This window comes from Hyposmocoma kahamanoa, unplaced genomic scaffold (genome assembly GCF_003589595.1).
Source record: "Hyposmocoma kahamanoa isolate Upper Pololo Valley unplaced genomic scaffold, ASM358959v1 215, whole genome shotgun sequence".
Taxonomy (NCBI): Eukaryota; Metazoa; Arthropoda; class Insecta; order Lepidoptera; family Cosmopterigidae; genus Hyposmocoma; species Hyposmocoma kahamanoa.
Window position 1 is genome coordinate 307,223 of NW_020653736.1, and position 19,061 is coordinate 326,283.

A 19,061-nucleotide genomic window follows, 5' to 3' on the forward strand; every position below is an offset into this window, starting at 1 on the left:
GCCTATTTCCAGAAACATTATTATTTTAAATTTTGATTGAATTGATATTCAATTATTTTTTGTGAAATTACTCCACTAGTTTGTTATGATTATGAATACAAAGATCGAACACTCAGAAAAAAAAAACACCTCTAGCCAGGACTGGTAGCTGTAAAGGTACTAGCTGGGTGATAAATCTTTCATAGATTTCTCATAAATGGCGCTACGTCCAAAAAGTAGTTGAAAAACCAAATACAAAGACACGACGCAAGCACATAGAAAAATTCTTGAGGTCCGCTGGTTCGTTCTGTGGCTTAGTTGGTATAGCATCTGGCACGGTAAGCTAGAAGACGTCGGTTCGAATCCGGCCGGATCAAAGGATTTTTTTCTGAGTGTTCGATCTTTGTATTAATAATTAACAAACATTATTATTATTAAAAACTTGAGCAACAATTAATTGAGGTCAAAGTACTGAACGAGTTGGCATCTATACGAAAATTCTGTCTAGTAACATGCTACCAAATCTTCCATTTACTATTTTGAATTGATCTATCTCTAATCGGTTTTACATAAGCCCCAATCAATATGTATAGAGAGCTCCGTTCTGCCATTTTTGTCCTGTTTTCACTGCATCCATTTACATAATGGGGCATCGGGAATCTTTATTACATTCCCTTTTAAAGCATTCCCCTTAGGTATGGTATAACTACGCGATAAGTAGTGTAACAAACCTATTTTTAACCGACTTTAAAAAAGGGAGAGGTTCCCAATTCGACTGTTTTTTTTTTGTATGTGTATTACGCGATATCTCCGGACGTTTGTAAACCGATTTTGATGATTCTCTTTTGTTGGAAAGAGGGTACGTCAGCATTGGTCCCATTTAAATTTGAAGAAAATATTCCACCTGTAAGGGAGGCAAAGTAGGGGATGAATCCGGTTTCGCGCACTTTCCGGTAACCGATTTCAATGAAACTAGGCAAACAGATGTGATTCCACGAACTTTTGAAGTCGGATTTTTAATAAAAAAGTTATATGCTAGTACACAGACTTTAAGCAACTTTGTTCGCCATATAGTTCCCTAAAAATCCGCTAGATGGCATTGACCCTTTTTACTCAATTTCTGCATCGCGGTGTTAAGATTTTTCCTCGAATGGTGATTACCCAGAATTATATTTGGCTAATTTTATACTTGAGGACCATTCAGTGCCGTATAAATGCTACAGTGGCAGAAAGCACTCAAAATCGCCTGGCCAAGACCATGTTCCGGCGCGCCGGGCAATCCCTGTATACCCATATACAGGGACTGGCACCACACCGAGCCCAACACCCTGACGAGAAACTGCTTCCAAGGGACCTACTTGGGTCCGAGGAAGCCCCACCTGACTAGACACCAGAAGATGGTTGAGAAACCTGCCGGACCACCGGCAGGGACTCCCATCTGAAGCAGCTCACCCTATTGCGACACCCAAAGGTTATACCCAACCCCAGGACCCGCTCGACTCCACGAGTGGCGATTGACCCCGCCGAAAGAGGCCGACGCCTCGAACGGCCCCCTCGAACCCGCTGACGCGAGTTTTGAGACGACTACGGCAGAAGCCAATTTTAAAAACCACAAACAGTTACTATTAATAAAAAGCGAAAAATAACAAAGTAGAGTTTCAATACAAACGACAGCAATGCACGTAATTAGGCGTGTTCCGATACCACGAAAGTATCGATACATACTCAAATGAATATGTCCATACTTTTGGCGGCACCTTAATAACAAAAAAAGTAATTAACTTTTAACAAGCACGCACTGCACAATTCAATAATTAAATACCTACGAAAAATAATGGAAAGGAAAAATAATTTGGAAAAAAGGTGTGCTTTTACCGGGAAATGGGATTAATTTACGATTTGATAGAAGTATTTTTCTTCCGACAACCGGTAAAAATCGAAAGAAGGGATGTCTGGATGTCTTCCGGCTGATATGATGTGCTGTATTTCATATACATTCAATTCATGTAATAATCCCTGAAAAGTGTAGTATTTTATATACATTCAAGTCACATAATAGTTCCTATTAGTAATTTTTCTACTTGTTTTTAGTTAATATTTAAGTTACATTATAATTTTAGTGTTTGCCACTTTAGTACTTACGTGCCAACTCATCATGTGAAAACGGTTCCAACTGGAAACCAGCGTTACAGCAGGCGAGCTGTAACATATGCGGAGTTGGATACGTTTCAGCTTATAGATATATGTAACCATTAATTTGTTTTATCTCTTTTGCTTGAATTCTCTTAAGCTGAATAAACGTTTCTTTATTCGATACTAAAAGTACACGTTAAAGAAACAAAAGTATCGAGTCCTTACTCTTATTTACTTGTATCGAATCGTCCCTACACTTATTTTTAATTAAAGAAAGAGTTCTTCCAGGGAAGTACTGCCAATTTACCTATTTCTGCCGCCAAGCAGTAGTGAGCATTACTGCGTTCCGGTTTGGAAGGGTAAGAGTGCTTGTGAAATTACAGGCACTTGGAACTTGTCAACTTATGTCTCAGGGTGATAGACGCAGTGGCAGTGCCCCTAAGATCTTTGAAGATTTAAAGCTCTGAGTGTCACTACAACAGTTAATGATAGGTGTGTCGCTTACCACGGCCGACTTGTCCGTCCCATCATTTGGTATTATAAAAAATAAAAATAACATTTGATTGACAAAGGTTAATCATAATGATCATGTTTAAAATTATGGTCCCTCGAGTCAGATGTTATTTGTAGCAGGAAAGAATACATTCCCTCTTCCTAAATTCAAATTCAAACTCCAAAATATCTTTATATGTAAAGAAATGACTCTTAAAATCGTATAATTGATTAAGCACTTTTTCATTCGTAAGGTAGATTCCCTTGAGAGAAATGAGTAGGATACTCTAGGGGTGGCCCTTTGCAGAAACAAATTTGTTCACATTTATCATTACAATGTTTATTTTAAATTGTCACAGATAAAAATAGATTCAAAGAGCTAAACGAATCACTTCCATGGATTTTTATCAGGTACGCAGAAGTTGTGTAATAAATTGCCCCAACAACAAACTTCTGCTGGACAAAGTTTCTACTAACATCTTCGCCATTTGCTCAAACAAAAATGCTGTACAACATTAAACAATAAGAGCATATTCACACGATGAGTGTTCAACGGGCGTTATAATTTACCAGATCTTATAAGCAATTCGCAGTAGGTGATAATGCAGATGCCCGTTTTAAATAAACGCGCATTAAAGTGGTTGCACACGGTGACAAGATGCATCGATTATCGCTACACTCGCGATTGCATCGATGCAAACGCGCGACTACATCGATGCAAACGCCTTTATACACCAAGTGTAGCGATGCAATCCCGCGTTTGTATCGATGCAGTCGCGTGCTTGCATTACTGCTTAAAATAAATCGCGCGTTTGTGTAAAGGTAGCCGATTAGCGACTGCGTCACTACAGCACCGCGTTTGCATCGCGTTGGCATAGCTTTTGCATCGCGTTTGCATCGCTGCTAAAAGTTATAACCTTAGATGCTGCACTAACACCGAGAACTTATCAGCGAGAGCTGACTGGCTCTTTGAAATCGTAGGCTGCCGATCAGTTGAGTGCACGTTTCTGAGGCGTCAAAAACGTGTTTTTAAAAAATAATTTAGTAGAAATGGGATGGGTAAGTATAGAAGACTGTAATATGGATTTATTTATAGACGAAGTTGAGACAAGTCCTGCTGTATGGGATATGATAACTAGGAATTACTCGAATAAGATTTTAACTAGACGGCCTTGGGAACTTGCCATCATTCTGTGAACCCGATGACGATGATAAAAAGAAAAGATGTTTTTTGCATTTTATTACTAATTACAACACAAATTAATACAACCGTTGCTGCTTGTTTTCATGTACTGAACTTGAAATAGAACTAACTACCAATTATGTGGCTTATATTGTACAATTTCCACGCTCTATTTGGTTTCAAAAGCATAGCTTGACAAACTTCTCGGATTACTTGATATATTAGGGAAAACAAACAAAATATACATGGACTTAAGATAACGTGTCCATTTGCTTTATGCTATGAAGATGCCGTACATAGAGTTAGATGTAAGTAGAGTGACTTGTAAGTGTAAGTTGAAAGAAAAAAAGACATGATATTTTATTATAGGACACTTACAAACCTGTTTAAAGAAATAAAGACGGAACCACAAATAACACGACAAAAGAAAAAAAAACATGTGTTTAAAAGACACAAACAAAAAAAATTATTTAATTTAAACACACAAGTAGCAAATTAATTTACTTCCATTTTTATTAAACACAGTCTACATATTTACTTAAACAAGGACACCAAGTATAAAGACACTTTGTGTAGCGCCAGGGGCGAACTCAGTATCTGCTGGAAAACACAATGCTTTTCCAGCACTAATTTAATGCCTTTCACTGCTATAAACAACTATGTACATTTCGTAGTTTCCTCTAAGGAATGACTTTGATTACAAACCCGTGATATCGTCGTTTTAGTACTTTTTTACGACTGTTTTAAAATATATTTACGTTCTGTTTTAAATTTAATTTTAAAACTAAACTTAATTAAAACCAAAATTAAATTTTAAAACAGAACGTAAATATTTTAAAACAGTCGTGCATTTTCGTCCTTTCTACAAAACTCTGACGATATATTTTTTTATGATACTAAGCAAAGGGACGAAGAAGTCGTGCGCCTGATGGTAAGCGACACGCCACTCAGAGCTTTAAATCGCAAAGATCTGACGCACTGCCACTGCACCCATCACCCTGAGACATAACTTGCCAAGCACCATGTGCCTGTAATTTCACTAACACCCTTACCCTTCGAAACCGAAACGCAGTAATGCGCACGTTAATGCTTGGTCGCTGAAATACGTAAGGTGCCAGTACTTACCTGGACGAACTTTTCACAAGAAGCTCTATAGTTACTGAAAATATTCAAAAGGGATATATATTTAAAAATATCGAGTTCTTAGGTTTTCGCGATTGTTACACATAGGAAATGAAACTATTTTTCCGGATTTAAATCGCGTATATTTGTTTTGTCAAACAAACCGACGTTTCGGGCCCTTTACAGGTCCCATGGTCACAGTTGACTGTGTATTTAAAAATATATAACTTCGCCCGGACATGGTACTTAATAGGTGCTATCGGATCTACCCGCTATCTACACGTAGATAGAAAAAATTGCATTCAACACGTAGTTGTTTTTTTATTTCAAAAAGAAGGCGATTACGGGCCGTGAAGCGTATGTAAGTCAAAACGGCTCAAATCTAATTCAGACCCTGCATTTGACAAGTGAATAGGCGAAGTTGCCTGTCAAATGCATAAAGGGGCTTCTTTGATTCCATTAATTTGCTTAATGGTTTTCTAAAATAAGCAAGGGAAAGAATGTTTCTTTATGGCATGAAAGCTCACGCAGCGTCGTTTCTAATCGATAATTTTATGTGATATATGTTAGCAAAGGCTGTGTTATCAGTTATTAGGTTTAAAATGCTTATTGCTACTTGCAATAACTGTCAGATTTAAAGAAATGGATTGCCGATTCGATTTGGGTATAATCAATAAAAGAAAGCAAAATGACAACACTAAAAGATATTGGTGGGATGGTTCGAAAAAACAGAGGCAACATGGAAGTGAATTAACGAGCGAAAAGTTTATTTTAAAATATATATTTTTTCATTTTAAAATTATATGCTTATCCTTATATATAAGTTACATTCTTATTCTTTAAGGGATTTTTCATTTATTGCCATTGACCTATTTACTGCACAGGAAAACACAAACAAAATATAGGTACTGCTTATTTCTAAACATTTTTTTTCTGCAGACCTAAATACAGGATACTATTATTACAATAACGGGTTTACGTGAATAACAAAAAAGTTATGTAATAAAAAAAAAACAATATCAATAACATGAAATTATTTTAACCTATAATATAAATATTTAGGTAAATACATATTTCATTATTTATTACCTATAAAATTGATGGAAGAGTGAATAGTCCTCTTTAACTCTCATTTTGAAATAAGATTTACTATCGTGAACAGTGTAATATATATATATTTTAATTTATTTATTACCAATCAATTACATAGGTATATTACAATGATGACAACATTTAGAAACCACTGAGGATTGTGTCATTGTTACGTTGTTTACATCAACAAAAGTAATTATACTAAACTATAATACAATATACTACATAATATTTGTAAATAACAAAGTATTCTTAAGCAATAAAGAAGAAAGCAAGAAATGGACTGTGGTATATACAATTCTAAGCTTCTGCAGCATTTTAATTGTTTAAAAAATTAGTTTTATTTGGTTGTGATCGGTCGCTTATGATATCGTACAAGACAATTATCAGACATATGTCATTGCTACACGATATAATTTGGAAGTGATAGGACAACATTATCATTTTGAAATTAAAACACTACAATCGACATTTCTAGTCTAAAAGAATTTTAAAACATCATCATTTAACATTCGAAACTACACCATAGCGTACGTTACAACCAATGTACTTTTCAATTCTTCAGTAAAACCACATTCATGTTTACAAAGAAAAACCATCACAGATACATTATCATGGACCAACGGGGCCTCTTGGATTGAATCCCTCGATCGTTTGAATAAGTTATAAGGGACTTGTATGCGATTGATTATACGGTAAGTTGGTTTTTTACTGTTTGCAAAATCCATGGAAGAAAAAGCAATGGATGTGCCTTTATAGGCTCGATTATTATCAGAACTGCTCAAAACTCACATATTCATATTTTGAAACACTATGTAATCTTGATAATGATTGGTCGTAGCTTCAAATTAAAAAAAAAAACTAATTGTGGACTGTTATAGTCGTCACCAAGTAAGAGGTCAAATTTGACACTTGTCATCGTGACGCGAATAGGGATGTGGACTAATCATATCGGTAATCAGATTGTACGATTTTCACGAGAAATCGATTCAAAATTCGAAGAGTTTGCGATTGTTTAGATTATTTTTCGGTTCATTGTTGTTCAGGGGGTCTAGAAGGCCAAATCGTGCAATTCTGTTAAAAGCAATTCATTTGTAGCAATTCCTCTTATTTTCGTAAAATTGTCCCACATTCCGATGAATTGTATCCAATTCTTTTAATTATATTCATAAATGGTTTATTACGAGAATTTAGTGTAAATAAGTATGTTCATTGATAAAAAGATTAATTTGCCAAGAATCCAAGGATTTCATAAATTTTCAATTATACGACTGGTAATAAGTTAGAAGTTGTCAATGTCAACAAGTAACAATCTCGAATAATGTTCATAATTTTTTTTTATATTTTTTCCGAGAAATCGAAGTGACTCGGTGTTATAATTATTAATACAAAGATCGAACACTCAGAAAAAATTCTTCGATCCGGCCGGATTCAACTGACGCTATACCAACTAAGCACAAAAAATAATTGAATATCAATTCAATAAAAATGTAAAATACAACACTATTGAGTTCTTAGGTTTTCGCGATTGTTACACATAGGAAATGAAACTATTTTTCCGGATTTAAATCGCGTATATTTGTTTTTTTACACAAACCGACGTTTCGGGCCCTTTACAGGTCCCATGGTCACGGTTGACTGAGGTGGTACAGTCTTCAACCAGTTATGTCTAATATTGATGCAAACCACCCTATGTTTTCACTATAGTAACAATAGTAATTAATTAAATACTTTATTTTTAATTTTACAAAGAAAACATTCCAATTTACGCTTACATTCAGTTTTACAAATTATTTTATCGAATGAATTTTTATTAAGTTCAATTTATTATTAATTATTAATAGAAACTAGAATAAACTAAAACATATTAATGAAGTTTGACAAACCCCAGGTCCTTGCAAAAGAAGTCCGTTATCTACCCAGGATGCTGCGAGAGGCCATTGAAATTAAAAAACATCCTAATTTCAACAGGGAAGATGGTTTCTCCGTACCACCAGTTTGGGATCCAGTATTTCCTCTAATGAAAAATCCCAAACAGACATAAGACTGCAGTACTAATTAATATGTTTTAGTTTATTCTAATTTCTATTAATAATTAATAATAAATTAAACCTAATAAAAATTCATTCAATAAAATAATTTGTAAAACTTAATGTAGCGTAAATTGGAATGTTTTCTTTGTAAAATTAAAAATAAGGTATTTAATTAATAACTATTGTAACTATAGTGAAAAAATAGGGTGGTTTGCATTAATATTACACATAATTGGTTGAAGACTCTACCACCTCAGTCAACCGTGACCATGGGACCTGTAAAGGGCCCGAAACGTCGGTTTGTTTGAAAAAACAAATATACGCGATTTAAATCCGGAAAAATAGTTTCATTTCCTATGTGTAACAATCGCGAAAACCTAAGAACTCGATAAAACATATTAATTAGTACTGAGGAAATACTGGATCCCAAACTGGTGGTACGGAGAAACCATCTTCCCTGTTGAAATTAGGATGTTTTTTAATTTCAATGGTTTCTCGCAGCATCCTGGGTAGATAACGGACTTGTTTTGCAAGGACCTAGGGTTTGTCAAACTTCATTGAATGTGTAGGTTTATCCATGACATGCTCGCAGACTGCAGACTTGTTTACGCGACGGTGTTTGACATCAGCTATATGTTCTTTGACGCGGGTACAAATACTTCGCTTTGTTTGTCCAATATAAGAGAGACCGCACTCACAGTCAAGTTTGTAAACTCCTGCATCCTGTAAGGGGATGTTACATTTCACGGGTCTCAGGAACCATGGGACCTGTAAAGGGCCCGAAACGTCGGTTTTGTTTGAAAAAACAAATATACGCGATTTAAATCCGGAAAAATAGTTTCATTTCCTATACTATACAACACTATTATTTAAAAAAAATTGCTTGAGGACGTAACTGTTTTCAGGACGTTTCGAGGTAACTCAAAATTGCATTTTATTTTGGGATTCGTGCGAAAACAGTACTTCAAATATGTTTCCTCATATTACATAATGTTTCAATAAAATTTACGTATTTTTTTTAAACTCAATTATACTAATAATTGTTTATTTATTGTTTCGTTGATCGCATTCAAAGTTCCATACTATCGCCTTCTTTAGCTGTCAAATTTGGCCTCTTATTTGGTGACGACTATAATATAATTTAATTTGTAATATCCTCCTTGCGAAAGCGTTCGTCCAGGGAACTACTGCCACCTATTTCTACCGCCAAGCATTAATGTGAGCAGCATAAGGGTGCTGGTGAAATTACAGGCACATGGGACTTATCAATTTATGTCTCAGGGTGACGGGCGCAGTGGCAGTGCCCATAAGACGTTTGCGATTTAAAGCTCTGAATGGCACTGCAACTTTTATGGATAGGCGTATCGCTACCACCACGCGCTCGACTTGTTCGTCCCGCCCATTAGGTATCATGAAAAAAGTTCAATACTATTATTGCAAGCTACAAAGTTTTGATTTTACATTGAAATTTCAATCAATGTGGGTGGTGCCATCTAGCGGTTGATAGCTGAACGACGACGAATTCGAGATGTTTACAAGTTCTCCAAAAAATAAAACTACCATAATATAAGACTTAATGGTGATACGAAACGTCACCATAGACATTAATTATTACACCCTTTTATTATTTTTGCACCCTAAAGTAGCGAAATAAGGCTTTTTTTTTACGATTTTTGTGGTTTTGCGCGAGAAAATTGACACGAGCATAACGTACAAAGCGAATATGGCGGGCTGCGGACTCAAGTTTGCGGAACTTCGCGAACTGTTGGCACACATGCCACGAAAACTAAGCACTTCTACTGTATTTATTATTCTGTGGTGAAATCCGAAGGCCGGAACCAGGGTATGGTATAAGTAATTACTTGAAGTAGGAGAGAGGTTGTTCCCCAAGTGAGAGGTCAACGGTTTGAATTTCTGAGGCAGCATGTATTATGTAACTTTAATTTCTAAGTTACGTACGTCTTTGTGAATATTTAGTAGCTATACCTTTCACGATTACCACTTTTGTAGCAGTAGAGCTCCTTGTGAAAAGTTCGTTAAAGAAAGTACCACCAGTATCTTACTTGTTTTTCTTTTTTTATAATAATAAGTGCCGGAACCATTGACTTACAATTATATGGACATCGGGTCCGCGCTAAAAAGTGTCCGCACTTGTAAGGCGCTAAAATCGTATACAGAGCGCCAAACTCCGCTTTAGTCTTCATTTGTTCGACTAACAGCGCGATACTGCGATGACATTACAATTTAAATTTCGAATAGGTTGACTTGGGACATTTTTTTTCGTAGTTTTTGTATTAGACCCGTCGTCCATTTATTTGTAAGTCAATGGCCGGAACGAACAAGTGCGCCGGATGGTAAGCTGCACCCCTATCCGTAACAATTGCAGTGCCACTCAGAGCTTTAAATCGCAAAGATCTGAGGGGCACTGCTACTGCGTCCGACACCCTGTGACATAACTGCCGTCTGCTAACTAAAAAGCGGCTTAGTGACAAAATAAGTTTTTGAGATATCATAAAAAACCATAACCCAGTTTTACAATATTGAAATTGTTTAATAATATTTCAGCTGTGCATTGTTAGGGTAGGTTCCGATAAGTTGAACAAGTTAACTAATTTTAAATGTTTTTAAACATTGACTTACAAGTATATGGACGTCGGGTCCGCGCTAAAAAGTGTCCGAACTTATAGGGCGTTAAAATCGTATACAGAGCGTCATTCACGCTTTAGTCTTCGTTTGTTCGACTAACAGCGAAGCAAGCAAAATTAGACAGTACTGCGATGACATTACAATTTAAATTCAACGTTTTAGCTTTTTCATATTCCTTTACATGTCACTACGTTTTAAATAGGTTGACTTGGGACATTTTTTTCGTGGTTTTTGTATTAGACCCGTCGTCCATTTATTTGTAAGTCAATGTTTTTAAATGAGAATTTCGTGTTCTATTTTTTTCTATTTATAAAATATCCGGAAATTTGAGGTTATCTTTTTGGTCATCACCCATTGGGTCTCCACTATGGCGACGGTTTAAGCCTTAGTCCGACTCGCTGGCCCAATGCATTGAATAGAACAGAACAGAGCAGAGCAGAATAGAATAGAATAGAAACCATGTATACGTATGTATACGCGACATAACAAGAAACAAACACAAAAACGTAATATAAATGAAAAAAAAAAACAAAAAACAGCATAGCTAAACATTTGAACCAAACAACAAATTTAACTGTATAAATTCATACTATACTGCCATGTATGCGACTGTGGCGTATACAAAAGGATCTCATTCAGCTAAAGCCACAGCCGAGAATGGGCTGTGACGCTGGTTTTCTAGCGAGTGAGTGACAGACGTGTGCTTTGCGAAGTGAAATAATATACTACGTAAATACTTATGTCTAATGTATAGGTATATCGTGTTATTACAGTGTGTATTCTTATACAGAATAAACGTGTAGTTACGTTATAAGTGTGTGTAGTGTAAAGTAATTATTATAATTTCCATTATTACTAATACAAATTGAAGTTACATTCCACTAAAAATATTAATAAGTATCTATTTAATTCGTGATCTTTGCGATTTAAAGCTCTGAGTGATACCATATAATAATAATAATAATAATAATAAGCGTATGCCTAGCATGTGTGTGTGCCCTAATATGAGTCGCCATACCGAATTTTGTCTTAGCTGCCCGATCACAAACAGAGCAATAAAGTTGACCTGCAGAGTACAGGAGGGCTTAGGTCTGTTTACTCATTTGGCGTTTTTCGTTTAATATTTCGATTTGCTTTTCTTCGAATATTTTTACAATTTTATGGATAGTAGACCGCCAAAACGACTCCCAACCCGATGGAGCAATAACGCAAGCGTGTAGATGTTTCTTGAGTACATGCTAATGGCGAAGATGTTGACCACTATACTTCCATTTGCCTTCCGTCAACTCGGAGTAGAAAACAATTTTAGGCCAACGGTAGTCCGTACTCAGCTACGGTGTTGTACTATGGAGCAACTCAATAGTCTTAGAAAGAGCGTTTTAAAATCAGGAAGAAGTGTATTCGAGCAATTTGCGGCGCGTGGTTCGATGACAGTTACAAACCGCTGTTCCAAAGGCTAAACATATTACCTTTGCCAGCAATGCATACATTAGGATATATGCGTTTATGTCAACTCTCATCCTCAATATTTTAAAATACGCGGTGAAGTCATTCAAAGGCATACTAGAGCAAAAATTATTAATCTTTTATACCAACCTAGTTGCCATAAAGTAATTTATAAGAATAACTGCTTCAACATGTGTATAATTATTTACAATAAATTACCAGATGAAATTAAGTTATTACATGACATACTTTTAAATTACAATTGACAAAATGACTTTTGACACATTGCTTGTATAGTAATAAAGAATACTTAGAATTTACAAATTCATTACATTAATTTGAAATTATAGAGACTAAACATTAAATCCCATTATCATTTGCACATCTGCTTGCAGGTTGAATACAATGTACCTAATTTTACTTAAGACCTATGTAATTCCTGTATTCTGGCAAATAAACGTATTCTATTCTATTCCTCCATGCGAAGGAAAAAAAAGATAAGTTTATTTGGCCTCTTTGCTTTCTTATTTATAAAGTCACAAAGTGGTTTTTCGTGGACAAAATTTCTACGTTACCAAACTACAGTTTCACTTCACAACGTGAAAGGGGTACTCATTATAAAAATACTGCACTTATTCTTAAATGTATAATTAGTTAATTTTCTAGAAACTTGTACACCTGGGAACGCAGCTGCTTGGTCATAAATTTATCTCGTCGTTTACCCTGACACTCGATCTCTTTAGTTCATCTGCACTCAGCTGTCCTCTTCAGTCCTCTGATATACTCATATTAATATAGTTACTTAATACATTTAATTAGAGTTGTTAAGTTATACAGACTGTTGTTTTTTTTAATTGAACATTGTAGGGAAATCCGAAACCATATCCATTTAAAAAAAATTAAATTTGACCAACTTCTGCTGACCCGATTTTTTCGTCCCATACAATGAAATGATTCCTTTATGAAACTAAGTCGATCAGCGCTAAAAAAATTATCAATTTAATTCATTTCTATGGACAACTCACGCTTGACCAAAAAGCTGACTATGCCAAAATTGTTTTCACAAAAAAAGACTTAATAGTTAGTAGGACAGTTTCCTTGTATATTCTATGGTATAGAATTTCTCCACACTGTCACATTTAAATAAACATTGTATATTTCAAAAATTTAGTTAATTTATGGACATTTCTACGGAATCCTAAAACTATTGCATCGAATCATCGTGTTCCAGTACGTTTTAACTTTTCATGTCATAATCAGAAATCCTAAGTATTCCGAAAAATTGGTGTTACAATAAATCGTCGCAAAGCTAAGATAAATATAATCTACCTGCCCTTCCCAAATACCGTCAATATTTTTATGTATTTAAGAGATTTTCCCAATCTCGGGAGAGATCCAAAACCAAAAAAATATTGTCGTAAGACTCCACTTTCTGTCTGTTCCTCGAAGTTTAGGTAAAAAACTCTACCTATTCCAATGACTGATTATTATAATAATGCACACACTCATAGTCCCGCTCTAGGGAAACTTTATATAGCGGGTACCATGGACACACACAGACAACCACAAAGTATCCTGCTTTTTACCGGACTGTCCCGCATTTTGACACTCGTGACCTGGCAGCACTAATTAGAATACTCGATACATAAGTAATTAGAATACCCACGTTGGTTTTGCACATGACTAGGTTATTAAGTGAATTCATGTAATTTTGAAGGTAATGTAGAACCAACTAAAAACTTAGTTCTGTTAATTAAACTTTTAATCGAAATTCGAGTCGTGTGGAGCTTTGTTTAACTTGATTTAAATGTGAAGAAGGCTAACATAACTATTCGAGAAGGTAAGAAGTATTGAAGCGTAGTATACTAGGGCTCATTCAGAGAACAGGCACCGGCGCGGGGTGGGTGCGGCCGCTCGGGTCTTAGCGCCTTCCCTTTCATGCCGAGCGGGTAGATCTACACGTCGAAATTGCAAACAGATACTAGACCAAGCACTGTGAGGCCTTACCCCAGGGCCACAAGCCGCGATGCTCCTAGCAAATTCGCTTGACGCTAAAAATGTCAGCGTCGATTACAAATATATTATTTTATTTGTAAAAGGCCACAAAGTAGCGCTGCAACTTGTAACGAAGTTCGCTACGAGCGGGTGTGCACGAGCATTGGATGATCTGACGCCGTTTGAACAATTGTACGAGAAAGTTTCATAATGTGCACAAAACAGTCACTCCACGCGTCTCGACAGAAGCGGTCGCTCAGCGTTTAAGACAAATTATTTTTAGGAATTGAAACTAAATTTCCGGATTTACATCGCGTATATTTTTTTTGTCCCATGGTCACGTTGGGTTACAAATATTACTATTTTACTTACTCATTTTTTGTTCCGCAAAGTGTGCCGGCACGTGTATAAGTATACATAATATATTTAAAGTTGAACTCAAAATTAATACCATAAAGTTAAATGGAACTTGTGTTTGACTTGATTATTAAGTAGGGTTGTATTAACTTTGAGAGTAAGCAATTATACTTGATTAACTTCCAATCACGTTCAGATTTTAAATTCAATATAACTTTATTTAATAGGTGAACAAAATTACAATTAAAATCGTTTTAAATTCATGAAACGGCCCTACTTCACTTTATTCGTAAAGTAGAATTACTTTACAAGAATGAGTAAGTAACTCTAAGGGTCGTATTCTAGAACTCTACTCAATGCTCAAGTCAGGATTGCACTGGAAACACAAGCACTGGAAATACGACCCTAATGGCAAGGACTAGTGTATGATTTTCAATGCTCACTGCAATACTCAAATCCTGACTTGAGCATTGAGTAGAGTTCTGGAATACGACCATAAGAGTATTTGTTCACTATATCCGATTCATGTCAGTTCCGAACCCGAGAAATGACGGTCCGAAATGTCCCTAAGGCCGTGGCCGCACTACTAAGGCGACTGCGACGCGACGGTGTTTTCGTGAAAACAAACTCATAAACATATGTCGGTGGCCGCACTGCAGAAACGACAAACGAAATTTATTTGTTTATATCGAAAATAAATTTCAAATGTTCTACAAGTAATGAGGGTGTCCGCATTAAATAAAATTATTCAGCGGCCCGCGACGACACTTGAATTTCGTACGACAAGCAGCGATGCGACATTGCGCTTTGCCACGATTTGCGACAAAATATGCGGTGATATACCTGAGCGACCGCACTACCTTGCGGCGTTCGTGCGAAAGAGCGTGACGTATTCGAGCGAAGAGTTGGGAAGAGGACACCGCACGACGTAAACAAAATAGTTTGATTTTGTCGTTCAACTATACGAGTGCGGCCGCCGTCACATACTAAGGGGTATAAGGGGGGTAAAATTTTGGGTTGTGAGTATCAAAACGAGTTTGTTTCTGTTAATGAAAGATATATTATTGTAAAAAATAGAAAGAAAAAATGTATGTACATATAAAAATACGTAAAAACTCACAAAAGTTGTCTTAAAATTACGCAATAAATCTAAATGTTTATACAATGTTTTCTATTGTATTTTATTTAAATTGTATTAAACATGATTAAAGTAATTATTATGTACGTTTTCCTTAATAATAGTTAAATAATCCCAAATAATATACATAATTAATAACTTAATCAATAATTAATAATAAATAACAAAGAATGCAAGTAGTTTAAAAATTTGACAAATTCCTCTTTTTTTTCTAGGCAACTTTCTAAGTCCCGATATCAAAGGACCAGAACTAAGAAGAAGCCTGTTCAGAAGATCCTTATTATTTATAGTCCTAGACATCTTCCGGGTTTATCGGAGTCGAAACGATTTAATGTCCTTGTTTCGCGATTCTGCGGCTTCTTCGGACAATTCTCCAATCATGATTTATCACGCTAGATCCATGGACTAATATTTTATAGAGAGAAGCTGGCATATAATACCATGAATAAATTGCAACAATTTGCCTGGGTGTTGCTGACATACTCTTTAAACTTATCCGAGTTGATCCTATACCCAGAATTCAAAGGCTGCATAATGATGGCACAACGTTCTATCAAGTTTTTATCGATTCCTGTAGTTTCAGCAGAAATTTCAGGATTTTCAAAAAAACTTCCTAGCCGTGTTACCATTATTTGAGGTACCACTTCCGCCTGGCTTAGGTTTATCAACAATCAAACCCATTTTTTCCCTGAATTGGGATTGACTGAGCTTTATTCTTTCTGCCACGCTTTCTTTCTGAATATCACCCCTGATTTGCCAGGTTTGAACATCTAGACGATAGGAAACATGCAAATAAAACCTAATCCAAGCATGAAGAGGTGACAACCCAAAAGCAAAACGGTCGTGATTTACTGCCTTTTGAAGGGATAAACCTAAATCATTCATTTCTTTTGGAGTTGCCTGACATATGTAACATTTAGTGGAGGTTGTGTCACTTAATGCATTACATACCTTTCCATCGACCATAGTTAACTGAAGGTGATGGCGTACGCTCCAGGTTCTGTGACCAATGTTGATTTCTGTGGCACGTAATGCATTAATTTTTTCAAAAAAATATCGTTCTTCTTCAATGGAAACTTCAGTAGTTTCTTTTTTATATTGAAACCCTATTGGGCGACAGTATCGCGTCGAAGAAGGATGAGGATTTTTCCAAAACACTACATCTTTCTGCTCAGATTTTTTTAAAAGTTGTAAAGAAACATATGAAGTGACAAACAAATTACTGTCATCTTTCGATTCAGAGCCATTAAAAGATTGCTTGTACTCACTGTGGCCCGTACTTCTGTCAAACCCCCATTTCCCAATTAGGACAAGAGAGGTGTCCGGATCGTCAGCAGAAAAAGACTCGAGCACTTCTTTTTATGACTCCAGTAGCCGCGAAGTTGTATGTTCAAGTAGAGCTTGCAATTCAACTTCAGCGCTTCAGTGACAGTAAGTTGATTTTTATTTTACCTGTTTTATTTTGCCTGTAAAACAGACTTGTAACTAGGCAACAAATTAAAAGGTAACTTACTATTTACGAATTCCTGAATTAACAAATATTGGTGCTTTGTCGATTTCGTTTCCACGATAAGGGAAACAGCGTCATTGACCGAAACTTCAGTGTAATTGACACCGTCAACTGCGCTATCTCCAGTTGAGTCATTACTCAACATTGAAACGAATGATTCGTCAATGCGGGGGATCTCGCTTCTTCTTCTGCTGCGAGCTCTTACAACATTTGCTGTAGTTCCTCTTCGGTCGCCCGCGTTTTCTTGAAGATAACGAGTCGAGAAGCTCGGCTGACAGACAAGCTCCAAGGCTAATTGATTCAGTAGTCATTAGCCAATTTTGTATCGCAAGAATCGTGGCCTTTTTGAATGCATGTTTTTCCACAGTGAGTTTATCCTCGTACAGATGTATTTTAAACGCTGTTGTTCAAAACAACAGTTCTCTTTATTGTCCATCTGTATAGACCTCTATATTTGTTCAAATACATGCTGTATCCGCTCAGAACTTGTTAATCTCTGGTATTTATACCAAATGTCGAATACAAACTGTCGGTTAAAAACGCGGAGTAGACTAGAACCTGAAACAATAAAAATCTATATCAATACAATTTGTTAAAAATTATAATTATTATTTAGTTTCGTAGCAGTCCGCTTCGAAACACATTACTTTGGCGTAGCACATAAATAACTCAAAAATACCGGATGAATCTGGATCCAATTGTAGTAGATTCTTATAATAGAAGGTTATTTCTAATTTTCTATACCCAATATAGAATTAAACAAGAGTACGAAAACAGTTAAACGCTAAAATGAATTGAAACAAAATCTCAAAATTGACACAAAAAAGCTAATAACGTAGCGCTCAAATAACATGAATACTAAATGATAATTACGTAAACAAATAATGTATTTAAAATATACATACCTTAACGTTTAATATCTATCATAGAAAAAAACTACTTAAATATTCAATTTCCGGTAATCGGCGACAAACAAACACGTAAACAATGGATGAGTCACTGATAAGAAAAGAGCGTATTAGATGTGTTCACTTCGGAGGTTATTTTGCTATTGAAAGTAATTAGTAAAGTACTTCAATTTTTTTTTTTTTGATAGTTCGGACATAGCAGATGTTATGATAAGTACTCATTTAACGAGACGTAAAGATATTTTTTTTTTTTGTTGTATGAGAGGAACCACATTGCGCCACTGATCGTCTAGCCTGTCCGGTGCGGCCGCTCATTAAGCGACGTAGCGGTGTTACGATGGCTTCTCGCTTTTGCAATGCGGCCACCTATTTTTTCGCGTCGCCGTACCAGTGCGGCTCCGGCCTAAGCGGTGACGTCACATATAAATTACAACTATATGTCACATGGTGCGTTGAAACGGCGCGTGGCCATGAAACGCGGGCTCATCGCACAACGGGGCCAGGAGATGAAGCGGGGAGGGGTGCTGCGGTGCGACGGTGCGGTTCTCTGCGACGTCAGAGTAACCGGCTTTATGATCCAACGCCGCAGTGCGTCGAAACCACGCAGACCATCATTATTTATTTTTCAACTTATTTGACTTCTAGTTACATTTTACACCCAAATTACCACAACCGCATTTGTCTAGAACAGACATGGCAACACAATAAATAAAAGAACAGATCGAAAGCTACCGGCTAATAGGCAATTTACGTCCCTCTTTTCTCGAATTATAAAGTTACCACAGTAAATTTGATTAGCATCTTATATATCCACTGGGCCTAGATAACGCCCAAGTGATATTATAAAAAAAACAATACGCTACGCCTGGTCATTTTTTTATAATACCAAGTCACGCGACAAAAAAGTGCGCCTGGTGGTAAGCGATACGCCTATCCTTAACACTTGCAGTGCCACTAAGAGCTTTAAATCACAAAGATCTGAGAGGCACTGGGATTGCGCCTCTCACCCTGATTCATAAGTAGACAT